Below are 22,819 nucleotides of genomic sequence, written 5' to 3'. Positions count from 1 at the left end.
GACCCCTGGTTCTCGGGGCCTCAGTTTCTTCCTCTGGCAGGATCTGGTTCTGTGTCCACTTGTTGCTAGGCTGCAAGACAAGGAAATTAATGCAAAGAGCTGGGTAAGGCGGTGCAGCCTTGTCGGCAGAGAAGAGCAGCTCTGACTACACCTGGGTCCCTCCAACTAACCCTGCAGCCACCCCTCTCCCCCAGCTCTGTGGGTGGCGGCTCCTTTAACAGACTCGATCAATCGCTCGCCCATTTCCGCGGCTGCTCCTCAGCAGGCAGGTAGGGGTTGGATTGGCTGGGCCTGGCGTGGAGCCTGCTCCGCCCCCACCACTCTGAGGCCGCCGCGGGCGCGGGGCGGTCCGCCGGCGGGGCGGGGCGGCCCGTGCCCGGGATAGGGCAGACGGCGGGACGGCGGCCAGATCCTGAGCAGGAGTCTCCGTAGCCGCGGAGTATGGAGGCCGGCGCAGTACAATGAGGTAGCCAGCGGATCCGGGTGAGCGCGTCAGGGCCGGGCCGGCTGTCGGAGGAGCTCCCGTGGAGAAGGCCCGGGCTGGTGGTGGTCCGACCCCGTAGGGTCCAGGGTGCGCTCTGGATATAGCAGCCGTTGGTGCGGTGGGGCGTAACCTCGGGGGCGGGGGGTTGGGGGATGTTTGGGGAGAGCCCAAGGCCCCGTCCTGCTGTCACGGCTCTGGGATTGACGCGGACGCCCACTCGCGACTCCCCTCGCCCCCGCGGACCCTTCCTTCATTTGGGGCAGTGTGGGGTGGTTTGGTCTAGACCCTGGCCAGAGGTGCTTTCTGTCCAGTCCTCCTTATCCTGCAGTCGTCAGGCTCCCGGCTCCGGGCTCGCGGGGGCCGGGGAGAACCGTCCGCATGGAAACTAGGAGAAGAGCTTTTAATTTTATGAATGGGGCCCCGGGTTCCTGCCGCCCCCTTGCCCAACCTCGCGAAATGTTTGGAAGTCGAGAACCGCAGTTACTTTTACGCGCATCTGTTGGAGGCTGTTGGCGCCTTGGGTTGTTTTTCTCCAACTCCTGGAAATCGCGGGTGGCCCTGGGGTGGTTTGCATACCTTAGACGTGAGACGGCGGCGTGCGGAAAGACGGGAATTGGAAGGTTAACAAGTGACATTGGGCCGAGGCCTAACGCCAGGTGTCCTGCCCCAGAGCGCGAGTGTGACGGTGGAGGCTGTGGTTGCTGGTGAGCACACGCAGAAAACGGTGGGAGCGGGAGAAGGAATGAACAGTGGACTTAAGTTGCACCGCGCACACTGCCCAGAAAACGCGGCTGACGTGGTGGTTGGTGGAGGGGCATTTCCCCCTTTGAAAAAGGTTTTTGGAATATTTAGCCCCGCGATGGGTTGATGGTTACTTTATCGATTATTACAGGTTATGAGTACAGGGCATCAAATGTAAAGGCAAAGTCTGTTTCCACCCTCGCTCTTTTTTGCAAAGCTGTGAAGTACTTTGTCACTACATTTTATAGACACTGCACAGGGAAGAACAGCGTGGGCACCGGGAAGGCAGGGGTGGTGCCATATTTATGTTTGAAGTCCCAGGCTTTGATACCATGGCTGCTCACCACAAGAATTGAAAGGTACCAGCCTCTTGCATGTTTTTACTGATTTTTATCCAAGGTCTCACAGGAGTCTTATCAGGAGTCAGATGTAAGCTGGAAGGTAAACAATGAATGACTTTTGAATGGAAACCAGTACAGGAAAATGGAGAGGCAGATAAATGACCCTTGAGCTATGGGTTAGGAAATGTCTGAGGAATCTAGGTATGTGGGTTCAGAGCCCTATGACACAGTGAAGCCTATCTCATAGAAAGTGTTAGAAGAGTGGAACTGCCATTTCTATTAGCTCTTACCCAGCCCTCAAACTAATGACTTTCACATTCTTCCGAAAGTCATTAGTTGGTCCAAGCTTATGGAAAGCAGGGAAGCTTCCTGAGGTGATAGGGACCGAGTGGGATTTTTGCCATATAATTCTTTCTTTCATAGGGGCCTCTGGGAGTGTCAGTGAAGGCTGGAGCAGGGGTGTGGAGGGGCTCAGGGTGATCTCAACTTGCCTGCACATTTATCTCCAGGAAAAGGTGCTGTGTCTGAGAGGAAGGAGATTAACAAACTGACTCAGGTTGGAAGGTGGTGGTAATGAGACAACTGACAAGTAACCCAAGGGCTGAGACAGATGAAAGGGAGGGAAAGTTCAAGAGTTTGGTTGGGTGGAGTGTGCTGTGCCTCACTGAGGTTTGAAGAGCAAGTAGAAGGCCATTGTGTGAGAGCATTGGATATGTAGTGTACACCACGCAGGTTGTTTATTAGCGGTTATGTTTTAGACTGCATCAGGAGGGGAAGCAGGAACGACTAGGCTTTTAGGTAGAATAAATGTATAGGACGTTTTGGAGTTTGGGTTGTAGAAATTGCTTGTAGTCACAAATATTCAGCTAATTACTATTGAGAGTCAGGTATGTGCCAGAAATTGCAAGGCATTGTGGGTTTGATGAAAGTTAAAGGGGAAAAAATGAGTTGAGAGTTTGTTTCTACCAAATGATTCACCTGCTCTCTAAGTCAAAAGCTATCATCTTCCGAGGATTTTCTGAGGCTTTGAGGACTTTCTGAGGCTTTAATGAAAGAAAGGAGAGAAATGCATAGATTATTACTTAACATAAGAACAAAACATAGTAGCAGCACAATTTACAATAGCCAAGAGCTGGAAGAAACCTAAGTGCCCATCAGTAAATGAATGGATCAAAAAACTATCCCTTAGGGTCTACTGTCTTCTGTCTAATCCTCCTTCTCTCCCGGGGGTCCTCCTTGGGAATTGTCAAAGTCACAGGAAATATTTGTTCTTCAATTCTGTCCCAAAGCAGAAGCAGAAGGTGAATAGTTTATGTAATTTTCATTTATTTATTTATTTATTATGTAGAGAAGAAGGGGGAGAGTGAGAGAAGGAGGGAGGGAGGGGGAGAGAAAAAGACAGAGAGAAAGAAACATTGATTTGCACTTCCACTTATTGATGCATTCATTGGTTGTTTCTTGTATGTGCTCTGACCTGGGTTTGAACCTGCAACCTCCACTTATTGGGTCAGCACTGAAACCAATTGAGCCACCCATCCAGAGCCAGAAGGTGGCTAGTTTAGGAAAGAGAGCATTTGTTGAAGTATAACTTTGCTAGGTACTACTTTCTTTACATACACACACACACGTGTACACACACACACACACACACACACAGGGTCCAGACAAATAACACCCCTTTTTTAAAATTACAAAATGACAAGTATGTAATTCTGTAACAACAATATCACACTCAAGCACACTGTGTGACATTTTAGGTGCAATGTTTAAATTGCTGTCCATCGTGTGTGAGACATTCACGTACCCCCACCAACCACACTCAAGCAAGCCCGACTTCTGCTGGACCCTGTCTATCTCCTCTCCAGCCCTCGAGCATCCTCTAATGGAGCTGGCCTCATTTTGTAGAAGAGGAAACTGAGGCCCAGAGCAGTTCATTAACTTGCCCAAGATGATAAACTGATTGGATGGCAGAGCAAGAATTTCCGTCTGGGACTTGATTCCAAACGTGCATTTTCTGTTAGACTACACGTCTTTCCCAGAAGAGGAATGGCAGTTTATTCGAGACAGTCTGGCACAGTGTCTTCGTTGGGCATGTGAAAGGTCAGGTTCAGAGGTGTTTGGAGAATTGCTGCAGTCAGTGTGTTTATGGTAGAGCGAGAATTGGCACCCCATGTCCTGCCTCTCCCTGGTGCATTTATGGGTAGTTCCTGTGGCCGTGGGGGGATTGGAGTTTGCTGCTGTGAAAAGAGTGATCAGACTTACCAGGCCTGAATCCAAATGCTTCCACTTACCAGCCTGGTGACCTTGGGCAAATTATTTTCTTTCTCTGCATCAGTTTCTTTATGTGTAAAATGGGACAGTGTTCACATTTCAGCAATGCTAAGACATTATAATTTGTCTCTTCCTAACATTTCTTGGGGGAAAAAGGGTCCTATAATATGGGGCCTCACACTTGTAGTTGTCAGATGAACTACGGTAGTACCTCTATTTCTTTATAGGTAGTTGTGGGGATTTCATGAAGTTACTAGTGTCTGGCATATAAGGAGCACCGAGAAGCAGTTGATGCTGTGGAATGACAGAACAGACTTTTGAGTGGCAGGTGGCTCTCAACAGAGCATCTTGTAAGATTTGCCACTCAGAGCCCAGGCAGTGATCCGTGATCTGTGGGTCAGAGGAACGTTTTTCCAGTTTGCTTGGAGCTCTGTCCTTTGGCTGATTCTTGTCCCCATGAGAAGCATTAACTTCAGGAGCTAACAAGCCATGGACAAACAGCTCCCTCTATCCTGCCTGTTCGTTAAGGTCTGTGTCAATTTTAAATCCCAAATTAAAAATAAATATTGTTATAAGAAGATTGGAAACCTACGCTGATGTGAATACTCTTACATGTGAATTTTAGAGCACCTCAGGGTTATGTACAAGATTCTGTGTTACCCCTTCCTAAACTGCTTAATTGCATTATGTGAAATGTCCATGAGACATTTAATCAGAAGGATGCTAGGAGGTCATGAAAGTACCAAAGCCCTCAACCCGCCTTGGGTGAGGTAGAGAAAGCACTGGAGTTGGCATCAAGAGATGCCTAGGGGTTTCACCTGCTGCCCTGTGTGTCTTGGGGATTTATCCTGATGCTGTGTGTGTTCTTGGGCACAGCGTTTCACCACTCTGGGTCTTGAGAGTCTCTTTTCCAAAATGAGGACTAGATTTCTTAGTTTTCCCCTGCCCCCTCTCCAACACAGTGCCATAGAATTTATTTGAGCTTGTGAACCTAAGGATATGAGAAGTTAAATGGGTGAAAGGCAACCATTCAGTACTCCCAAAGTCTCATTTGGATGTTTGTGATAATGCTTTGTAAAGCAAAAAAACGGTTGGCAGGTGGTAACAATGTGAGTTAACTGTCACATTTATGGGGAGTTGCTATGTGCCAGGCACTGCTTTTACTTTTAAACCTCACATCCCCCTATTATCAACCTTATTTTAAGTTGAGGAAGCAGATTCAGAGAAGTTAAGTAACTTGCCCAAGATCACAGAGCAAGGACAAGGGCTTGCAGGTGAACTACATACAACTCAGACTTGTTTGTGTTGTATGGTCGTTTCAGGCGGACCCTGCCTCATCTTGGAATTCTCTCAAGCCAGGCCACCCTGGAAATTTTCCCAGTTTAGAAAGTAAGATTCTCCCTGCTTTGAGGTCATGCATTTCTAGCCTGTTATTATGTACTGACACCTGTTTAAATTCTGAGTTTTCAATGAAATCTGCTGTTAAACCTAAGGAATAACCCTTATGGGAGTTGCAGAAGACTTGAATCCTTGAAAGTTTTTTTAAATTTAAATTTTAATTTATTTTCAGAGAGAGGGGAAGGGAGGGAGAAAGAGAGGGAGAGAAACATCAGCGTGTTAGAGAAACGTCGATTGGTTGCCTCTCAGAGGTCCCCAGCTGGGGACCTAGCCTGCAACCCAGGCTAGTGCCCCAACGGGGAATTGAACTGGTGACTCTTCAGTTCGCAGGCTGGTGCTCAATCCACTGAGCCACACCAGCCAGAGATGAAAGTTTTTCTTTAGTGAACAAAAGCCATAGCCAGGTCACTGTGAGCATAAGTGGGACTGTTTTAGGGAGACTCTAACCTTTGTGTATTGAAACTGGTGGTGGGATGGGAAAATGTGTGGGCTTTGAAACAACCAGATGACCTTTGCCTATTGAATTTGCCTGGATTTCGGTCCTAAGGACTCCATCTAAGAAGATGACTGGAATAACAAACTGAGTGCCCCCCAGTTTATCCTAACAGTTGAGAACAGCATAGGGCAGGAACAGCTCTCTTCAGCCATAAGCTTATGTAGGATTTAAGATTTAAATTCATCCCTTGGATTGCTCCTGCAAGTAACCTTTCAGAATCACAATATGCATTTTATGAGTTTCGTTTCTCTTTTGTTACTGAAAGCTGACATAAGCCAGCCTGTTCTCTTATTCAATTCTGAGTCCTTTATTATGGATAATGCTATCTTTTAGGCAGTGTTCTTAAAGCTGGTTATATTTATCATTCAGTGCTTGAAACAGGGAATTTAAAAACCTTTTCACTGAAAGTACTGACTGAAGAATGACTATTAATCTTTCAACACAAATTTAAGTGTCTTCTGGAGCCAAGCGTTGTGTTTGGCATTGGAAATCCAGTGGGGAGCAAAACAGACGTGCTCCTGCCAGCACGTAGTGCGTTGTCTAGTCTAGACCATAAATGAATGAACAAACATATGCATCATATATGTTCAGTTGTGATCTGTAGGAGATCTTCTTCTTCTGAAGAAAAAGAACAGGGCACTGAGAAAGAATAAAGGAAAGGAGCCACCAACTGGGAGTGTCGAGAAGAACTTTCCTAGAGAGGGAATGACATGGGGAAAATGTGGCTGCGATGAGGAGGGACAAAGAGGAGGGGGGAGCAGATGGGAAAGGCAGGCAGATGTGGCACAGGAAGAGCAGCATGGGGTAGCGGTGAAAAGCTGGGGGTCAAGAGCCAGATGCTTGAGGGGCCTTGGGCATTTCTCAGCCTCTTGGTGCCTCTGTTTTCCCTCCCACCTCTGAGTGACTGTGAGGACTGAGTGAACTAGTGTCTGGAAAGGCCCGAGAGCAGTGCCTGGCATGTATAGGAAGGGCTGTGGATAAGGGTTTGCTCACTCCCAGGCAGTGGGGAACGTGACGTAGAATGGATGAGCTTCTGTCTTGATCAACACTTTTATCATTTCACGTGTAAGGGCTGAAGGTAAGAAAGACTAAGGTGGCTAATACGCATGCCTGCTGGGGGTGTTCTAAGGTAGCCTTGGCATTGGGCGGCCTGCCGTGCGCTGTACCTGGGGTGCGCTTACTGTGGAGTCTCGGCTCTTCCTGTAGGAGCCTGTGCAGTGGGTGTGATGCCCGACTGAAGCGTGGGTGGACCGGAAGCAGTTGTTCCCCTGCTCTTCCCTGCAGTTGTCTGTTTTAGTGTTTGGATGTGGAAGGTAGATTCTTAGCCTTTTTTTCTGATAAGTAGCTACAGAGGCCAGTGGCCTTATTACCAGGAGATCAAACAGGGTGCCTCAGGTGCAGTACCCACATGAATCCCGTCTCCAGTGTAATTTGATGTGGTGCCTGTCTGTCACCTGGAGGAACAGCCACACCTTGGAATCACACAGGAGGAGAACATCATAACATGAATCACTGGCTTTGGTTCTTTGGCTTGGCTTGGATGTTCAGTAAAATAGTATGAACCTAGCTTTATCAGAGTTTATAATTATCCTATAGCGTATTTATTAGAACTGGGCAAATTTATATGTAATTGCATTTGTTCTCTTATAAAAAGAAACTTTTATTCTGGAAACATTTTTTAAATTCACAAAAGTAAAGAATAATGTAATGAACCCCATGTATCAATCACTCAGTTTCAGTAATTATCAACATTTTGATAATTTTATTCCAAGATAGTTCCACATTCAAAGCATTGTTGGTGGATATTTTCTCACAGTATAAATGTATCTTTGGAATATAAAAGCATATGGGAAATGTGGTTCCAGAGGAAAAAAACAATTCCGCGTGCTGCAAATTACAAAATTGGTGGTAGTTGAAATTCAGAATCTGAAATGAACATTTCTTGCAAGCCCCTTATAGACTTGCTAATGAAAAGCAGGCATAAAGAATTAGAGCACTTTCAGTTAATCTGTGTATTTACTAAATATTGACTGTGTTGGGCAGTGTGTAGGATATGTGTGTAGAAAGGAAGACGGTTTCTGTCCACAGTGACTTGTAAAATCATGGTCCCTTTCTTCCCCACAAGGAATTACAAGGTTATTTTCAGACATTTTTAGTGAATTAAATTGACACAAAGCCCAAACTATGAAACTGACTAAAAAGCAATATTAGTGGTGTATATTAAATGCAAATTATGGCATTCACTTGTAAAGTCAAAGGGACACAGTTAATATGTTGCAAGTCTCTTTATAACTTTTGTGTATTTTTTAAGTGAAAATTCAAGTCAACTGTGCTAGAACCCTGTGGCGACAACTTGGTGGAACGCTGTCCAGCGGACCTTCCCGCAGTGTTGGACGTGCGCCAGACCTGTGCTGTCAGTCTGGTAGCCACTGGTCACAGGCGACTGCCGAACATTTGAAACCTGGCTAGTGCAGCTGAGAAACCGAAGTTTTGATTTTAATTAATTTCCATTTAACTAGCCACATGTGGTCACATTGGACAGTGTAGCTCCAGGGTTTACAAAACCCATCAGTTTCCATGATAACATGGAATCCAGCGCAAGCTAATTTCAGCAACAAATGAAAGAGCACAATTCGAATGTAGTTCTTGAACTGAGTCCATTTTAGAGATGAGTTTGATTACATAGAGGGAAGAACTGCCTGTTGGGGTTCATAATCTTCCCGTGAGAGCAAGGCCTCAGTGGTTTGGTGACCTGGAGAAGTTAGATTGCATGCCATGTCTCCTGGGGCCGAGGATGTTATGAAATGAAGAGTGAATCTCCTGAGTGCAAAGTGCTTGCATTGCTTGTTGCGTTGCGGAACGTCTCCAAGAGCTAGAGAGGCCTCTCTTAAGTGGCTGGTATGAAGGTTTCAGGAGGGAGGATGCCCAGCTTTGGGAGCTGTGCTCACTGCCAGGAGGATTTAGAGGCTCAGAGGAGACATGCTGAGGGCCTTGGTCATTTCTTTATTGCCAGCGTCTTGGTAAATGTGCTTCAAAAATGGATGATGGTTTTTAAGAATAGATTTAAGAGCAAATAACAGCTTTGAATTTATCTAGAAATTCTGACAAATACGTGCCAAGGGAAATTTACTACCATGGGCTGTGGATTATGCACCGCCAGTATTTTCTGCCGAAAGAAATTGACATTCCTCCTCACTGAAAATGCAAGCTGGCCATGAGGCCTTAGTGAGTGTTGAGTTTTATCTTTAAACATCCCTCCAGTGGTCTCTCTCTTTCCAACTTCATGGCCCCCACTGTAGTCCAAACGACCATCTTTTTGCTGGGAAGACGGCAGCAGTCACCCCCCTCTGCTCTCCCCCCAGCTACCTCTCTGCTCCTTTCTAATCTCTTAACCCTGCCTCAGCCAGAGTCATTTTAAAAATTCCTGTATGATCATGTCATGGTCTTGCTCAAAGCCCTATGAAGGCTTCTTGTTGCTCCTGGGTTAAGAGCCACATTCTGAACCTGTTCTGAAAAGCTGGGTGATCCATCTACTCCTACCTTCTACTTTTGCCTGGGCCCATGCCTCTCTCCTCCTGATTTATTATCTTCCCTGCATCTTTCTGTCCCCAGCTGGAAGGGAGCTGGCCTTTCAGGAACTGAACCACCTGCTCCTTCTTCGGGAACTGGCTCTACCCCCTTAACTCACTGCCTGTTTCTCTGGTCCTTTATAGCACTTCTCACCATTTTTTATTCCCTATTTGTTAGCAGACATCTGTTTTTCCCCTTCCTCCACGAGGGCAGGGACCTTGTTGATCTTGCTCACCATTGCATACCAAGTACCTGGCATAGTATCTGACCCACTGCATAAGCTTCTTAAATGCTTGTTAGGTGATGAATGAATAAATGGATGTAAGCACAGTAGAAACCTGAGAAATGCAATTTAAAATTTGGGTTTATTAGAGGGATTGAATAGTTTTCAGAATAACTCAGGAAGGGGAGGGGAGTAAGGGGGGAAGAAAGTCCATGGGGTTTTATCGTTGGAGCTGTCCAGTGGGGTTAGAGCTGCCTTACAGCAAAAGCATGTTCTGGGCCCTTGACCCAGACTTGAAAGGCTTTCACCCACCAAGTTACAAGGGTGGCCCTCTTGTCTGTACAGGCTTCCTGTCCCAGCCCGAAGTCATCCTTCTGTCACTGCATATGTCTTCAGTAGCATAGGGCTCCAGTTTGACATCTCAAGATTGGAGTCTTGTCTGTGCAGCCCCCAGTCAAGTGTGTAGCAGTCTTCTTCCTTTTCTAGAAGGGAGGGCTTCTACCATTCCTATTTGTCTCTCTCCTCCTCACCCACTGCCCTCAGTGCTATTAGCAAACCAGAGTACTCCGCCCCTGGGGGGTTTGGGCAGCTGTTTGTTAATGACCCTCAAGAGGCCCCCAGGCAGCAGTAGGAAGGAATTCTGATAGCACATTGGTGGGGAGAGGCTTTCTGCAGTCCGAGAACTGAGGCAGCTGTGTCTGCACATGATCCTGCAGCCGGGGGAACCTTGTGCTCTTTCCGAGGCCAACTTCTAGCAGAGGGGAAGAGCCCGCCAGGGCTCTTGAGATCCACTTGTCATGGGGACAGGCTCGGGGCACTCATATGTGACACCTGGACCTTCATGGGGAACTTTGAAGTTCTAAGTAGGAAATTGAAGGATTTGAGGCAGAGATGGTGGTTCACTTTCTTTTAAAACTTTTGTGATTGTGGTTCTGGAAGAGAAAATTAATGGGGGATGTCACTGGCTGGTTTTCTAGGTAATGTTTCTCTTGTTTTGTTTTGGAAGGAAGGGACTGGCTCCCTAGACCAGGCTCTTTGATAACTGACGAGGAGGTAGTTCCTGAAGACCAGAGTGATGTGCTTTCTGGTTAAGAAGGCCTTACACTCAACATTTAGGATACAAGGGGGGGGGAGTCGGGTATCTGTAAACTCATGCCTGAGGGTAAGCAGCTAAAAGCCTCTGTGCACTGGACACCTTAACAGCACAGCCAGGTGCGTATGACCTGGTGGTGGGTTGGATGGGCGTAGAGCAGAGTACTGTGGGTATATACCTGGCTCCAAAAGAAGACCCTAGGAGAGAGTCACTCTGTGCGCCCTGATCACAGAAGGTCGATGGAGAGCGTCTCAGTCGTGATGTAGAGCAGGGACAGGCTGTGTCATTGTAGGGCTCTGCCTGCCAGCCTGAAGGGGTGATGATTTCTCTCATAGACATATTTTTAACACAGGACCCCTGGCAGGTGTGGTAGACCATTCAGATGTTTGAGGGGAATTTTATTTTTATTTAAAGATTTTATTTATCTTTAGAGGAGAAAGGAGAGAGGGAGAGAAACATCAATGTATGGTTGCCTTTGGTGTGTTCCCTGCTGGGAGTTGGCCTGCAGGGAACCGGCCTGCAACCCAGGTATGTGCCCCGACTGGGAACCGAACCAAGATCCTCTGGTTCGCAGGCCTATGCTCAATCCACTGAGCTACACCAGCCAGGGCTGAGGAGAATTTTATTTAAAGCGGGAAATTCTAACCCTGACTTGCTGAAATTGTTACCTCTGAGGGAAGTGTGTGTTGGGAGTGGAGCTACTTGGGCCTAAGGATGACAAATAAGGAAAAGCTGGTTGATGGGGAAGACGGGGCAGAGCCATCAGAGGGCAAGGGAGCCAGGGATTACAGCCCAGAAACCGAGTGCTGGCTCAAGCAGGCTGGCCTGCCACGCCTGCCACGCCTGCCACGCCTGCCACGCCTGCCACGCCTGCCACGCCTGCCCTTACCAGCAGTCACTGGGCTGAGCATCTTCCACCTTTATGTTGTCGTTTCCTTCCATAAAATAATGGACCTGCTCCTGATGGAAGCTGCAGAAGGAACCATCTTGGTGTCCTCAAATCCAGGTGCCTATTAGAAATGACCTCTTGAATATTAGCCTGTAGCAGTGCCTATAGGTTGATTTGATGTGGGCCCTCCTTGGCTTCCCATCCAGCACCTGTGCTAGGAAGTCTGACGGGAGCTGTCATCAGGGGAAGTTGAGCTGCTTCCCGTAAGCAAGAGTGAACTGGAAAATCAGTCAGTACTAGAAAGCCCCTGAGAAATGGGTTGCTTTTGTTTTAATTTCCCTGGGTAGGCTAATGTCTGTGGGGATGTATGATGAGTGGTATTTGATTCTGATGGGGTAGGTTAATAGTAAAGCAGGAGCATTCATAAGGCTGAAACTGCCGGCAGAAATAACTATTGATCATGTTCTAAGCTGACACTGAACTCATTTGACCCGCCTGGCTTTTTCTTGAGGCTTGACTGTGATCGAGAGGCGTGTTGGCAGAGGCTTAATATAGCCCAAAGTCGGTTTTATTTCATGAGGTCTGGTTTGTGGTATGAAAGTCTTATGGAAGGAAAAAATACATCTCGAGTTTCTGAATTAGGTGATAGCATTTCTTTGGTAGCAGATTGCAGCAAATACAGGGCCTAGAATTTTGGGGGGTAGTTGGTCAAGAGGTCCTTCCAATGATATGAATTTATAATGCCAGAATGTTTGTCTTGAAAACTAAAATGTAAAGCATGTTCAAAATACATTTTGTTGGCCCACAGCTTAGAGGAAGTCTTCCAGAAATTGCGGGTTTAACTACTTCTAAAACCTAGGTCTTCCGTGGCCTGATGAGGATTTTAGTCATTTTGTGTTGTCTGTCAAGACTGACCCATTCATTTCAGTTTCCCTCCCAGACGCACTCTCCTGCTCCCCCTGGGCTCCCCTCTATGGTGCTACAGTGGGTACCCTAGCCTCTTACGCAACTCGGCTGAGTTAACACAGAGCAGGTGGGAGCCGTTGATTGGCTAATATTGGGTGAGAAGGGTACTCTGTAACAAGCTAAGGAGAGAAAGGTGTTTTGGGGGATTTTTTTTTTGCTGTGTTTTTCTATTTTAGAAGTTTATTTACCCAGGTGCTGAAATTGGGATTTAAAGTGGGAGTGAGAGGTTTTGCAGCGGCAAAGCAGGGCAGGTATGTGGTCCAGCCCTGTTAGTTCCTGATCCTGCCTGTCGTCGGAGGCTGTGCATCACAGCCTCTCAGTAGCCCTGTCGGACAAGCAAGAAGCTCAGAAACTGGCTTCGGAAGCCACATCCAACCACAGTGATGATTTCAAGCCAAATGCTTTGAGACTTGAGAAAGGGCTGATCAAATAGGTTGCCCCGCATTGAGTTAGTACAGGTTGGTTACCCACTGACCCCTGGAGCACTGCAGAAGACAGTGCCTGGGGACTGTCACTGGTCAGGTCCAGACTCTTGCAGTCTTCTGTGAATCTCTTAAATGAAATCCTTACCCTCTTTGCCATTCCTGTTAAGGAAGGTCTTTAAAGAATCTTAAAGCAAGTACTATTTAAATAGCACTATGCATGATAAATTATTAATTATAAATGGTTAATTGGGTTATTTTCCCAGATTAATATTATATAAGTCATTGTGCCAATTTTTCTTTTCTTTTTTAACTTAAGCAAGCACTTAAGTATGTTCTGGAATTTTATTGTGGAGCATCTAGAAAGCAAACGGCTGTTTTCCTGGTAAGATCTTGGCACTGGGAGCAAAAATACCAGCAAAGCTTTGGGAGGCACTAGAGGACCATCATCTTCCCAGAGCAGGACTTCACCCCACCCTCCTGTCCTGCCCAGACTCCCAAAAGAGCAGCACCCAACATCCAAAGGCATAAATCAAAACTCTACCCCTTTTACTCAAAACTGTGTAATCAGTTCTTGAAATCAGGGTTTCTGATGTTGGTGGGGGTGGGGGAGGGAGAAATGGGTCTTCTCACATGTCGAATGTGCCATCTCGTGAAAATGTGTGTACATGTGTTTGGTGGTGACTATGGGGTCTTTGATTCGTCAGGCTTTCAAAAAGCTCTTGGAAAAGAAAGGTCAAGGAAGAACTCCAGCTCCAAAGTCTCTTGTGCCTCCCTTCTAAAAAGGTCTAAAGCCAGCTTTGGAGAAGGGATGGACCAGTTAGCCCTAGGGAGGAACCTAGAGCACAGACTGCAGGTTGCTGGCCGTGGGAGTCCATGCACCCCAGCCTGACTTCTTCTTCCACTCACACCAGACTGCCCCCGGGTTCCTGAGATTCTCTTTCCTCACTATTGGACCTTCTCCCCGCTGAGATCCTTACGATTTCCTTTGTGGGAGAGCATTGGATAAATTTGGCCTCCAAGACAGGTACCTGTGCCAGCGTATTTTTCTCCCTGGTTTCCTTAGTCAGTTCCTTTTTGATCAATGCCTTAATTGCCCACCCCCTGGCCACCCAAGTTCTCACAGGGTCTCTCTTATCATTTTCCTTGGTTTTATCTCTTTTATACTACCTGCCCCCTTTTCTCCTCCTTTTTTCTCTCCCTTCATGCATTCTAAGTGAATTTTTTCCCTGTCGTTGGCTTTTCTGTTAGGTCTAATAATTCTTGTCTGCAGCCAGAAAGGGGGCCGTAAGTTGGACAGAGGACCCAGGGGCTGGTCCTCCCAACCCTGTGGCTCTGGATGTGGATGGATCCTGCCCCTTCCCTGGAATGTCCTCCCTGGATGGGGGGTGGACTCAGCTCACCCCTTCCAGTCCAGAAGTCGTGCAGCCTCCGACTGGTCAGGAGCACAAGCCTGGCCATTGCTGTCCCTGGTGCCTCCTTTTCTCGTGTACCGCACGTGTGTTCCTTGATGGTGAGCTCTGCTCATGAAAGTATGATTCTGTTTTCTTTGCCTTATTCCAGTTTTGCCAGAGGCAGAAAAGACAGAAGTTACTGCTTTCAGAAAGTTCACTCTTCCAGGGGCAGGCCAATATAGAAGACAACGCAGGCAACAAATGTACGTTATTGCAACGGAACCCCGTTAGCAGAAATGTACATCACAATAAAAAACCATGATCTTCTACCTTCAGAGAGCAAGCTTCTTCCCCTCTCTGAATTTCTCCTCCAGGGCTCTGGGGGTCAGGGGTCTGGCCCTGAAAGGGTTTTGGAGGATTCATTGGCCCTTAGCCCCTCGGCAGCACACACCTTCACTCGAAGGTGGGCCGTGTGATCCGGGAGGCCTCTGCTTAGGAAACCAGATCTCTTAATTGATGGAGCTGCCTCATGAGCTAGTAACGCAAGCTGTTGGTAATTACAAAAAAACCTACTGTGAAATTCATCTAAAATTAATGAAGAGCCTGCCCTGTGGGTTTTAAATACAGAGGGAGCTAAGGCCTTGGCTGTCAGTTATCTGAGGGCAGATTATTCCTGCCAGGCCTTCAGCCTGCACTTCCCCGTGCTCCGCGTTGTGCCTGCTGCTCCCTCCCCACTCCAGTCTGTTTACATTCTTCCGTTTTAATGGGGAGCTATTGAAAAACGCAGAGCATTCCCAAGTTAATTGTTTGGGATTACCCATTTTACTTTCTTTTGTATGAAAACAGAGAAGTGCAATGTCCAATATATTTAAAAGAAAATAAAAACATGTGGAGAACAAAGACTTGGTAGGGAAAACCAGATGAGTAGAACACGTCTGCTTTTCCTGACTGATTTTTTTTAAAGGAGCATTAACACTTCGGTGTGTGTGTGTGAGTGTGAGTGAGAATGAGAGAGAGAACGCGCGCATGTGCGCATTTGAAGGCCTCTGGATCAGCACGTACATATACCATGATGAATAGTTAAGGAATTTCGAGGCGAAAATCTTTACTGCTTTGGTGACATTTACTTTATAGGCGTACCATCCCCTGGTTTAATAGGAAGGATGTCTGGTCTGTATGTGCTTTTTGTGTGACTTGAAAAGGAACTGACTATTCCATTTAAGTAGATTTCAATTAGGATAATGGCTTTGAGACATCTCGAAATGGTACATTTCTTAGACTCTTAAGATAGAATTGTCAAATTATAGCAAATAGAGTTAGAAATTATTTTGCAATTTTCTCAGTAGAAGGTAATTTCTCGTTCTGTACATCTAGTCATTCTGGCAATAATAGCATAAAGGTACCTTTTTCTAAAACTGATTCTTTTCCAAATACAATGGGACCTTTTGGTGTAGAAGAAATGGTAGGAAGACTGTTCAGGGGAACAGGCAGAAGACAGTCATTTTCATTCTCTTTTTTGTACTTATGACCACATTTTTGAAGAAATACCAAAAATTGCCATAGTTGTGAAAGAATATTGGTAACTGGGTAGATTGGAAATGAAAGCGAAATTTTCAGAGTAACAAGGTCCCCTCTTCTGGGGTTTGCTCAACAAAGGACACGTGATCACAACAGGCCCAGCAGGGGTGGGTGGAAATGTAGGATATTTAAATTTGTATTTTATGTAAATGTTCACATAAAAAACTCCGAGAGAGCAAGAGTTTGTCAAAACAAAAAATGAATTTTGAAAAATAGGAGGGGAAATGTACTTATAGTATGTTGAAAAACATTTAAATATCAAGGACACGGTTTGTTGAGGGAGCCGGAGAGCAGTGGGAATGGTGACTTAAGGGTTACATTTTGATGCAGAAATTCTTAGTCAAAGAAAAGAACTGCCTGGGAGGAACCTTTCTGTGGAGATGGGCCCTGCATTTTGAATGATGTACTGAGACAGTGGAGACTCAACATTAATTTTGATTTTTCTTAGCTGGGTAAAATAATGTGTATCTGAGAAAAAAATGTAACTTCTTATGAAGTGTCAAAGCCTTGTTACGAAAATGCCAGTATGCACAAGTCCAAAGCAGATTCGAGAACCAACATCCAAAGCTCAGACCTCACTGACTTGCCAGCTGGATTTCAGGGGTTGTATGCGCAGCCATGGGGTCAGCGGGCTGTTATTGGGCACCCCGGAAATGTGAGCCATCCGCACCCACAACAAATGTTGGCTTTCTAGTGTTCGTCCTGGGTAAAAGTGTTTGGTCCTAAACACTCGCCAATGTGATTGAAACCTTGCTCACCAGGGGTGGCTCTGAGAAACTTGGGTTTCCTGAAATAACCCAAAGAATAGAGCCCTACAGCCCTTAAAGGGTGGGGTTTTAACTTCTTCGGGGACTATACCTTTTTGAGCTTTGGCCACCATGAATTAATTCCCTCCTCAGAAAAACCAAATTTTGCATTCATTTAGTTAAGAATCCTTCATTTATTTTTATATATTTTAATTTTTTAAAATATATTTTATTGATTATGCCATTACAGTTGTTCTAATTCCCCTCTACCCTGCACACCCCTCCCCCACCATTCCTCCCCTTTAGTTTATGACCACGTGTCTCAAGTTCTTTAGATTCTACATTTCCCCTACTATTCTTGCCCTCCACCCTATTTTATTTTTTTATATATATATTTTATTGATTATACCATTACAGTTGTTCTATTCCCCCTCTTCATTCCCCTCCACCCGCATACTCCCTCCCCCACCATTCTCCCCCTCTTAGTTTATAACCACGTGTCTCAAGTTCTTTAGATTCTGTATTTCCCCCACTATTCTTGCCCTCCCCCCTATCTATTTTCTACCTACCATCTATGCTATTTTCTGTGCCTTCTCCCCCCTTCTCCTCCTCCCACTCCCCTGTTGCTAACCCTCCATGTGTTCTTCATTTCTATGGTTCCACTCCTGATCTAGCTGTCCTCTTGGTTTGCTTTTGTTTTAGGTGTGGTTGTTAATAACTGTGAGTTTGCTGTCCTTTCACTGTTCATATTTTTCATCTTCTTTTTCTTATATAAGTCCCTTTAGCATTTCATATAATAAGGGCTTGGTGATGATGAACTCCTTGAACTTGACCTTATCTGAGAAGCACTTTATCTGTCCTTCCATTCTAAATGAAAGTTTTGCTGGATAAAGCAATCTTGGCTGTAGGTCTTTGGATTTCATGACTTGGAATACTTCTTTCCAGCCCCTTCTTGCCTGTAAGGTCTCTTTTGAGAAATCCGCTGACAGTCTGATGGGTACTCCTTTGTAGGTGACTGTCCCCTTATCCCTTGCTGCTTCTAGGATTCTCTCCTTCATTTTAGTCTTGGCTAATGTAATTATGATGTGCCTTGGTGTGTTCCTTCTTGGGTCCAACTTCTTTGGGACTCTCTGAGCTTCCTGGATTTCCTGGAAGTCTATTTCCTTTGCCAGACTGGGGAAGTTCTCCTTTATTATTTGTTCAAATAAGTTTTCCACTCGTGGCTGTTTCTTTCCCCCTTCTGGTACCCCTATAATCCGGATGTTGGAACGTTTAAAGATGTCCTGGAGGTTCCTAAGCCTCTCCTCATTTTTTTGAATTCTCATTTCTTCATTCCTTTCTGGTTGGATGTTTCGTTCTTCCTTCTGGTCCATTCCATTGATTTGAGTCCCAGTTTCCTTTCCATCGCTATTGGTTTCCTGGACATCTCCCTTCATTTCAATTAGTTTAGCCTTCATATGTTCCTCTAATTTGTGACTATAATCTACCAATTCTGTGAGCATCCTGATAAACAGTGTTTTGAATTGTGCTTCTGAGAGGCTGGCAATTTCTCGGTCACTGAGAGTTATCGGCTCTGGGACTTTGAGTTCTTCTTGCGCCATCTTTCGGGCTGTTCGTTCCTGTTCCGTAGTGGGATCGGAGCCCTAAGGTGTTCACCAGAGCAGGGCAACTAAGTCGCTGGGTTGTGACGTTGTATGTGGGGGCGGGGTCAACGAGGAACTATGGCGTCCAGTCTGCCGCCTCCCACCGCTGCCCCCACAGGAGCTGCAGTTGCCACTGTCACCGGGCCTGAGCGTTTCGTCCCACTGCACGCGAGTGTGCCACCGCTGTCAGCCCTCGCCCCCTGGGGCCTGCGTGGTCCGTCTCACTGTGCGAGAATGTGTGACCACGGTCAGTCTGCCCCACACCCTGACTGGGTCCGGGCTGCCTTCTAGCCTAGGTCTGAAGATCTGTCCTGCCCGACCCAGCTCCGCTGCTGTCTCCACCCCTCTTACCGTCCCCGTTGAACGGTTAGTGGTTGTCGGACTTCCGTATAATTCAGTTTTCTGGTTTTTTGCTGTGTCTTTGTTCTCCAAATCTTTGTTGTATTCAAACTTGGTTGTGGGAGAAGGCACAGTGTTTCCACCTATGCCTCCATCTTGGCGGAAGTCCCCCCTCCACGTGTTCTTCATTTCTATGGTTCCACTCCTGATCTAGCTGTCCTCTTGGTTTGCTTCTGTTTTAGGTGTGGTTGTTAATAACTGTGAGTTTGCTGTCCTTTCACTGTTCATATTTTTCATCTTCTTTTTCTTAGTTAAGTCCCTTTAGCATTTCATATAATAAGGGCTTAGTGATGATGAACTCCTTGAACTTGACCTTATCTGAGGAGCACTTTATCTGTCCTTCCATTCTAAATGAAAGCTCTGCTGGATAAAGCAATCTTGCCTATAGGTCTTTGGATTTCATGACTTGGAATACTTGTTTCCAGCCCCTTCTTGCCTGTTCCGAGGGCAGTTCTATTATGTGTATTTGAAAAAGCAATACCAACTCTGCATTTACTTCCCTGGTTATTTATACGCATTTCTCCTTGAGAGTAAAAAGACTGAGATATAGCCTTTGACATAGTGGGGTGTTAGAGCCTGAAATTCATTTGTTAGATGAAATTGCTAGTTATAGAGGAGGCATTGCATACTTCATTGTGCATAACGTGATTTCCAAATTCTCCCACTCGAGGATGTACATTTTTAAGAAAGTACCTTGTGAAAACTGCATATGTTGGATGTGTGTCCTGCTTTCAAATCCTCCGCCGCACTCTCCAGGAGGGCTCGCCTTGGAGAGAAACCAGGAGTGGGATGCAAAGACGGTACCAAGCCGCAGGTCTGGAGCCTGGAGTCCTGTTGGTGGCAACAGTTCTTTGATTTCCGCTTCAGAACCTCTGCTAGATGATGACTTGCAAAGGAACTTTTATTTGTATCTCAGTACTGTCAAGATCTGAGAAGGCCCCACTACCCAGGAGTCCCTGCCCTCTGCCCTTTTTTCTGAAGGATTCTTTTCTTTGATACAGCAGCTGGGTTGGAATTTCATTTTCTTAAAAGAAATGCATTTTCCCAGCAGAAACACAATATTCAGAGTGGTTCTGTGACCAGGAGAGGTAGGTACCATGGCCACAGTACTCACGGAGGCTTGTGTTCCTGGAAGGGTACTGTTCAATACAGGCAATTTGAGTTTTAAGGTAGAGCTCACTTTATAGTAGTAATAGTAGTAATAGTGTTCTATGTTACATTATTGATCTAAGATGGCCAATTTCTAAAAATAAATGCAACCGTAAATGATATATTTATCTTTTGTGCAAGATGGGATTTTCTGGAAAAAAACCAAGCAGGTTACTTAGGTATTGTATGTAGTGTTTGTTTGTTGTTGTGTTTTTTTTTCAATTATAGTTTACATTCAGTATTATTTCATACGTTTCAGGTGTACGGCATAGTGGTTAGACAATCATATACTTTACAAAGTGTTCCCAATATTTCCAGTATGTGCAGTGTTCATTCATTCATTCATTCATTCAACCAAAAAATATTTAAGTGCCTACTCTGTTGAACATTGAGGACACAGCAGTGAACAAATGAAGTTTCTGCCCATACAAAGCATATATTCTATGGGAGGGCAGGCAGCAAGTAAGTAGCCATATAACACAATATCAGGTGTAATATTCTGAAAAATAGAGAATAAGTGGATGGGGAGGCTGTTCTTTTAGGAAGAGGTGGTCATGAAAGGTTTTCTGGGAGGGAGACATTTGAACTGAGTCCTGACATCATATTTACTCCACTAAATTTGGGGACAAATAATCATCTTTGGGGCTATGGACTTCAGTGGTGCTCCTTTGCAGAGACTGATTAATTTGAATGACCTTTTGAGGAGTCGGGACTTTGGTGTCGGTGACCTTTTGAGTGATCAGCCTTATGTGGTTCCACGCCCTTTTTTTCTTACTGTCCGTTTTCCTGTGGCAAGAACAGGGGGAGAGACAAAGTGCTGCTGGCCTCTTGGCTGTGCATCAAAGCAGACTTGAGCCTCTCCCTGTGCTCCCTGGTGGTGTTGAGTAGGGCCGCCGAATCAGCTTACTGACAGGTGTGCTTGCCCAGTCTTTAAAATGCATGCACTGCTCTTCGTCACTCCACAGGGCTGACAACCTGAATGCTTTCCCTGGAATGGTCATCACATGCAATGGCCAGCTGACCTCTGCTTGGACCCAAATTCCCAGAATTCTGCAGCCTGGTTACAGGGAGAAGAATTGCAGCTGTTAGCCTAAGACTTTTTCCTGAATGTCATTTTAAAGCATGAGTCTCAAAATTATAAAGGGATCTTTTAGGAAGCAGTATACTTCTGCCAGCGATGCTGCCACTGTTCAAAACATTTGTCCAGGGTCTGTTAATCAGCCCTGCAGTTACTCCCATTGCCCTGCAGTCCCCGGGTATATTAATAACCAGTATTCGTATAGGGCTGCAATCGACAGACTCATTGCCATACATCTTCCTGTTAATCTCATGACATCCTGCTGTTAGTGCTGCCCCTTTGTAGACCAGGAACTGACTCTGTACCTGTCAAGGGAGGAAGGGGACTAGCCATGCAAGAAGCAGCCTGTACAGGGGCGTGTGTAGAACTCCTTCCACTCCCCACAGAGGCCGTGAGGGGAGCATGGTATATTTTTCCCATTTGATAGATGAAAATCTGTCTGAAGCTGAGAAAAATTGTGTGACTTGCCCGAGTTCTCCTAGCTGGGAAGGGGCAGCACTGGGTTCGTTCCCAGCATGTATGAGTTGGAAATGCCTGTTCTTCCCACCCCGCCAGGGCGTCATGTGCCTGAGGCCACCTGCCTCGAAGTCTCTTCTTTCCTAGGTATCTCTGGCTCCACCTCCGTCCCCTTCCCCTTCCCCTTCTCCTTCCGGATCATCTCAGCCATTTTGCCTGATGTGAGCCAGTGGCCTACCTGAGCACATGCCTGCAGGGTGTCCCGGGCTGGGCTGTGGGCACACATTGCCACGTTGGGAAGTGCTGCCAAGATACCTAGGAGGTTAACAGACTTTAAAACATGTTGACAAGAGCTTTGTACACATATATGTATGTGTGTGTGTATGTATGTCTCTATAGGATGAAGGTTAAACTCTAATCCCTGTAGCATATCAGACATTTGTTTACAATTTCAAACACTGTGTAATCGGTATACTTACTAGTTTGTGTTTTTTCTTTTTAGTTGTCATGATTTCATTGTGTCTTGTCCCATTTCTGTATAGTGCATATACTGGAACTTGTAAGGACTACATAATGGTTCTTAGTAGCTCCCATAGAATCCTTGGTTGACCATTAGGTTGTTAAGCTTTTGCCCTCTGGCAAGAAATGTATCTCACAGCATTTTTTTAGGAAAATAAGCTCTGGGTTTGACTTAAGAATAAGTAGTTTAAAAATTTTTTTTGTAAGTTAGAGTGTTTTGTTCACTATAGTTTCAATAGATTTTGGCTGGAAACGTTCAGTAGACACTTGAAAACAAACATTTGTTTTTTTCCAGATTGGAGTTTACATTTTAATCTGAGTTTTATAAGAAATTATACCTAACCTTATAAAACTCTTTTGAGTGTGATTTATATGTGTAGCCAGGTAAAACTTCTTTAAGAAGCTGAAGCAGAGAGGATTGAGTTGACAAAGACAACTCTTTAAAAGTTAATATTATCTCGAGACTAAGAATGTAATGCAGACTTGCAGGCGATCATAAAGAAGCTTTCTGAAATAAACACCGCAGCACGTGGCCTGGGACCAGGGGTAGCTGTTTCTTTCCATCTGGCGAGGGGAGCTGCCCTGACTTGTCCGAGTCCCATTCTGCCCTCACTCGTTATGAGGCCTTAGGCGGCTGTCGCCACCTCTCTGTCCTAGTTTCCTCGCTTGGGGAATGGAAACACAGTTCATGCTTCCAAGGGTTGTGAGAGTAAAATGAAGAGTGTGTTGGTGTATTTGGGACATAAATCTTCTATAGAAGTGAATTCTCCTTTCTTTCTCTTAACTCACAATTTTGAGTTAAAATTAGTGTGAGCTGAGTGAGCTGTTCTGTGCAAACACCCCTCACTGTTCGTTTTAGGGAACAGTTATTTTTCCTCCTCCATTTCGAAGTTTTGTGTTTGCTGTCTAGTTTTATTTTATTTCTGCCTAGTTTTACTTTATATTTTATTATGTTTTAATTTT

General features: G+C 45.5%; 1 protein-coding gene across 4 annotated transcripts in view; it reads left to right on the top strand.

Annotated features, from left to right (window-relative positions):
- Positions 1 to 360: 360 nt before the first annotated feature.
- Positions 361 to 22,819, top strand: part of TEX2 (testis expressed 2) — a 99,930-nt gene continuing 77,471 nt past the window's right edge. For 3 of the 4 annotated variants that reach the window (XR_005070009.1, XM_037070241.1, XM_037070238.1), the window contains exon 1: positions 361 to 483. The gene's annotated coding sequence lies outside the window, so the exon portion shown is untranslated. Of the gene's footprint in view, positions 484 to 14,457; positions 14,552 to 22,819 lie in introns of all 4 variants that reach the window. The other variant, XM_037070239.1, reaches the window with a different exon arrangement.

This window comes from Sturnira hondurensis, unplaced genomic scaffold, assembly GCF_014824575.4.
Source record: "Sturnira hondurensis isolate 20B ecotype Veracruz unplaced genomic scaffold, ASM1482457v3 Scaffold0018728, whole genome shotgun sequence".
Lineage (NCBI taxonomy): Eukaryota > Metazoa > Chordata > Mammalia > Chiroptera > Phyllostomidae > Sturnira > Sturnira hondurensis.
This window is presented reverse-complemented; position numbering and strand designations above follow the sequence as displayed.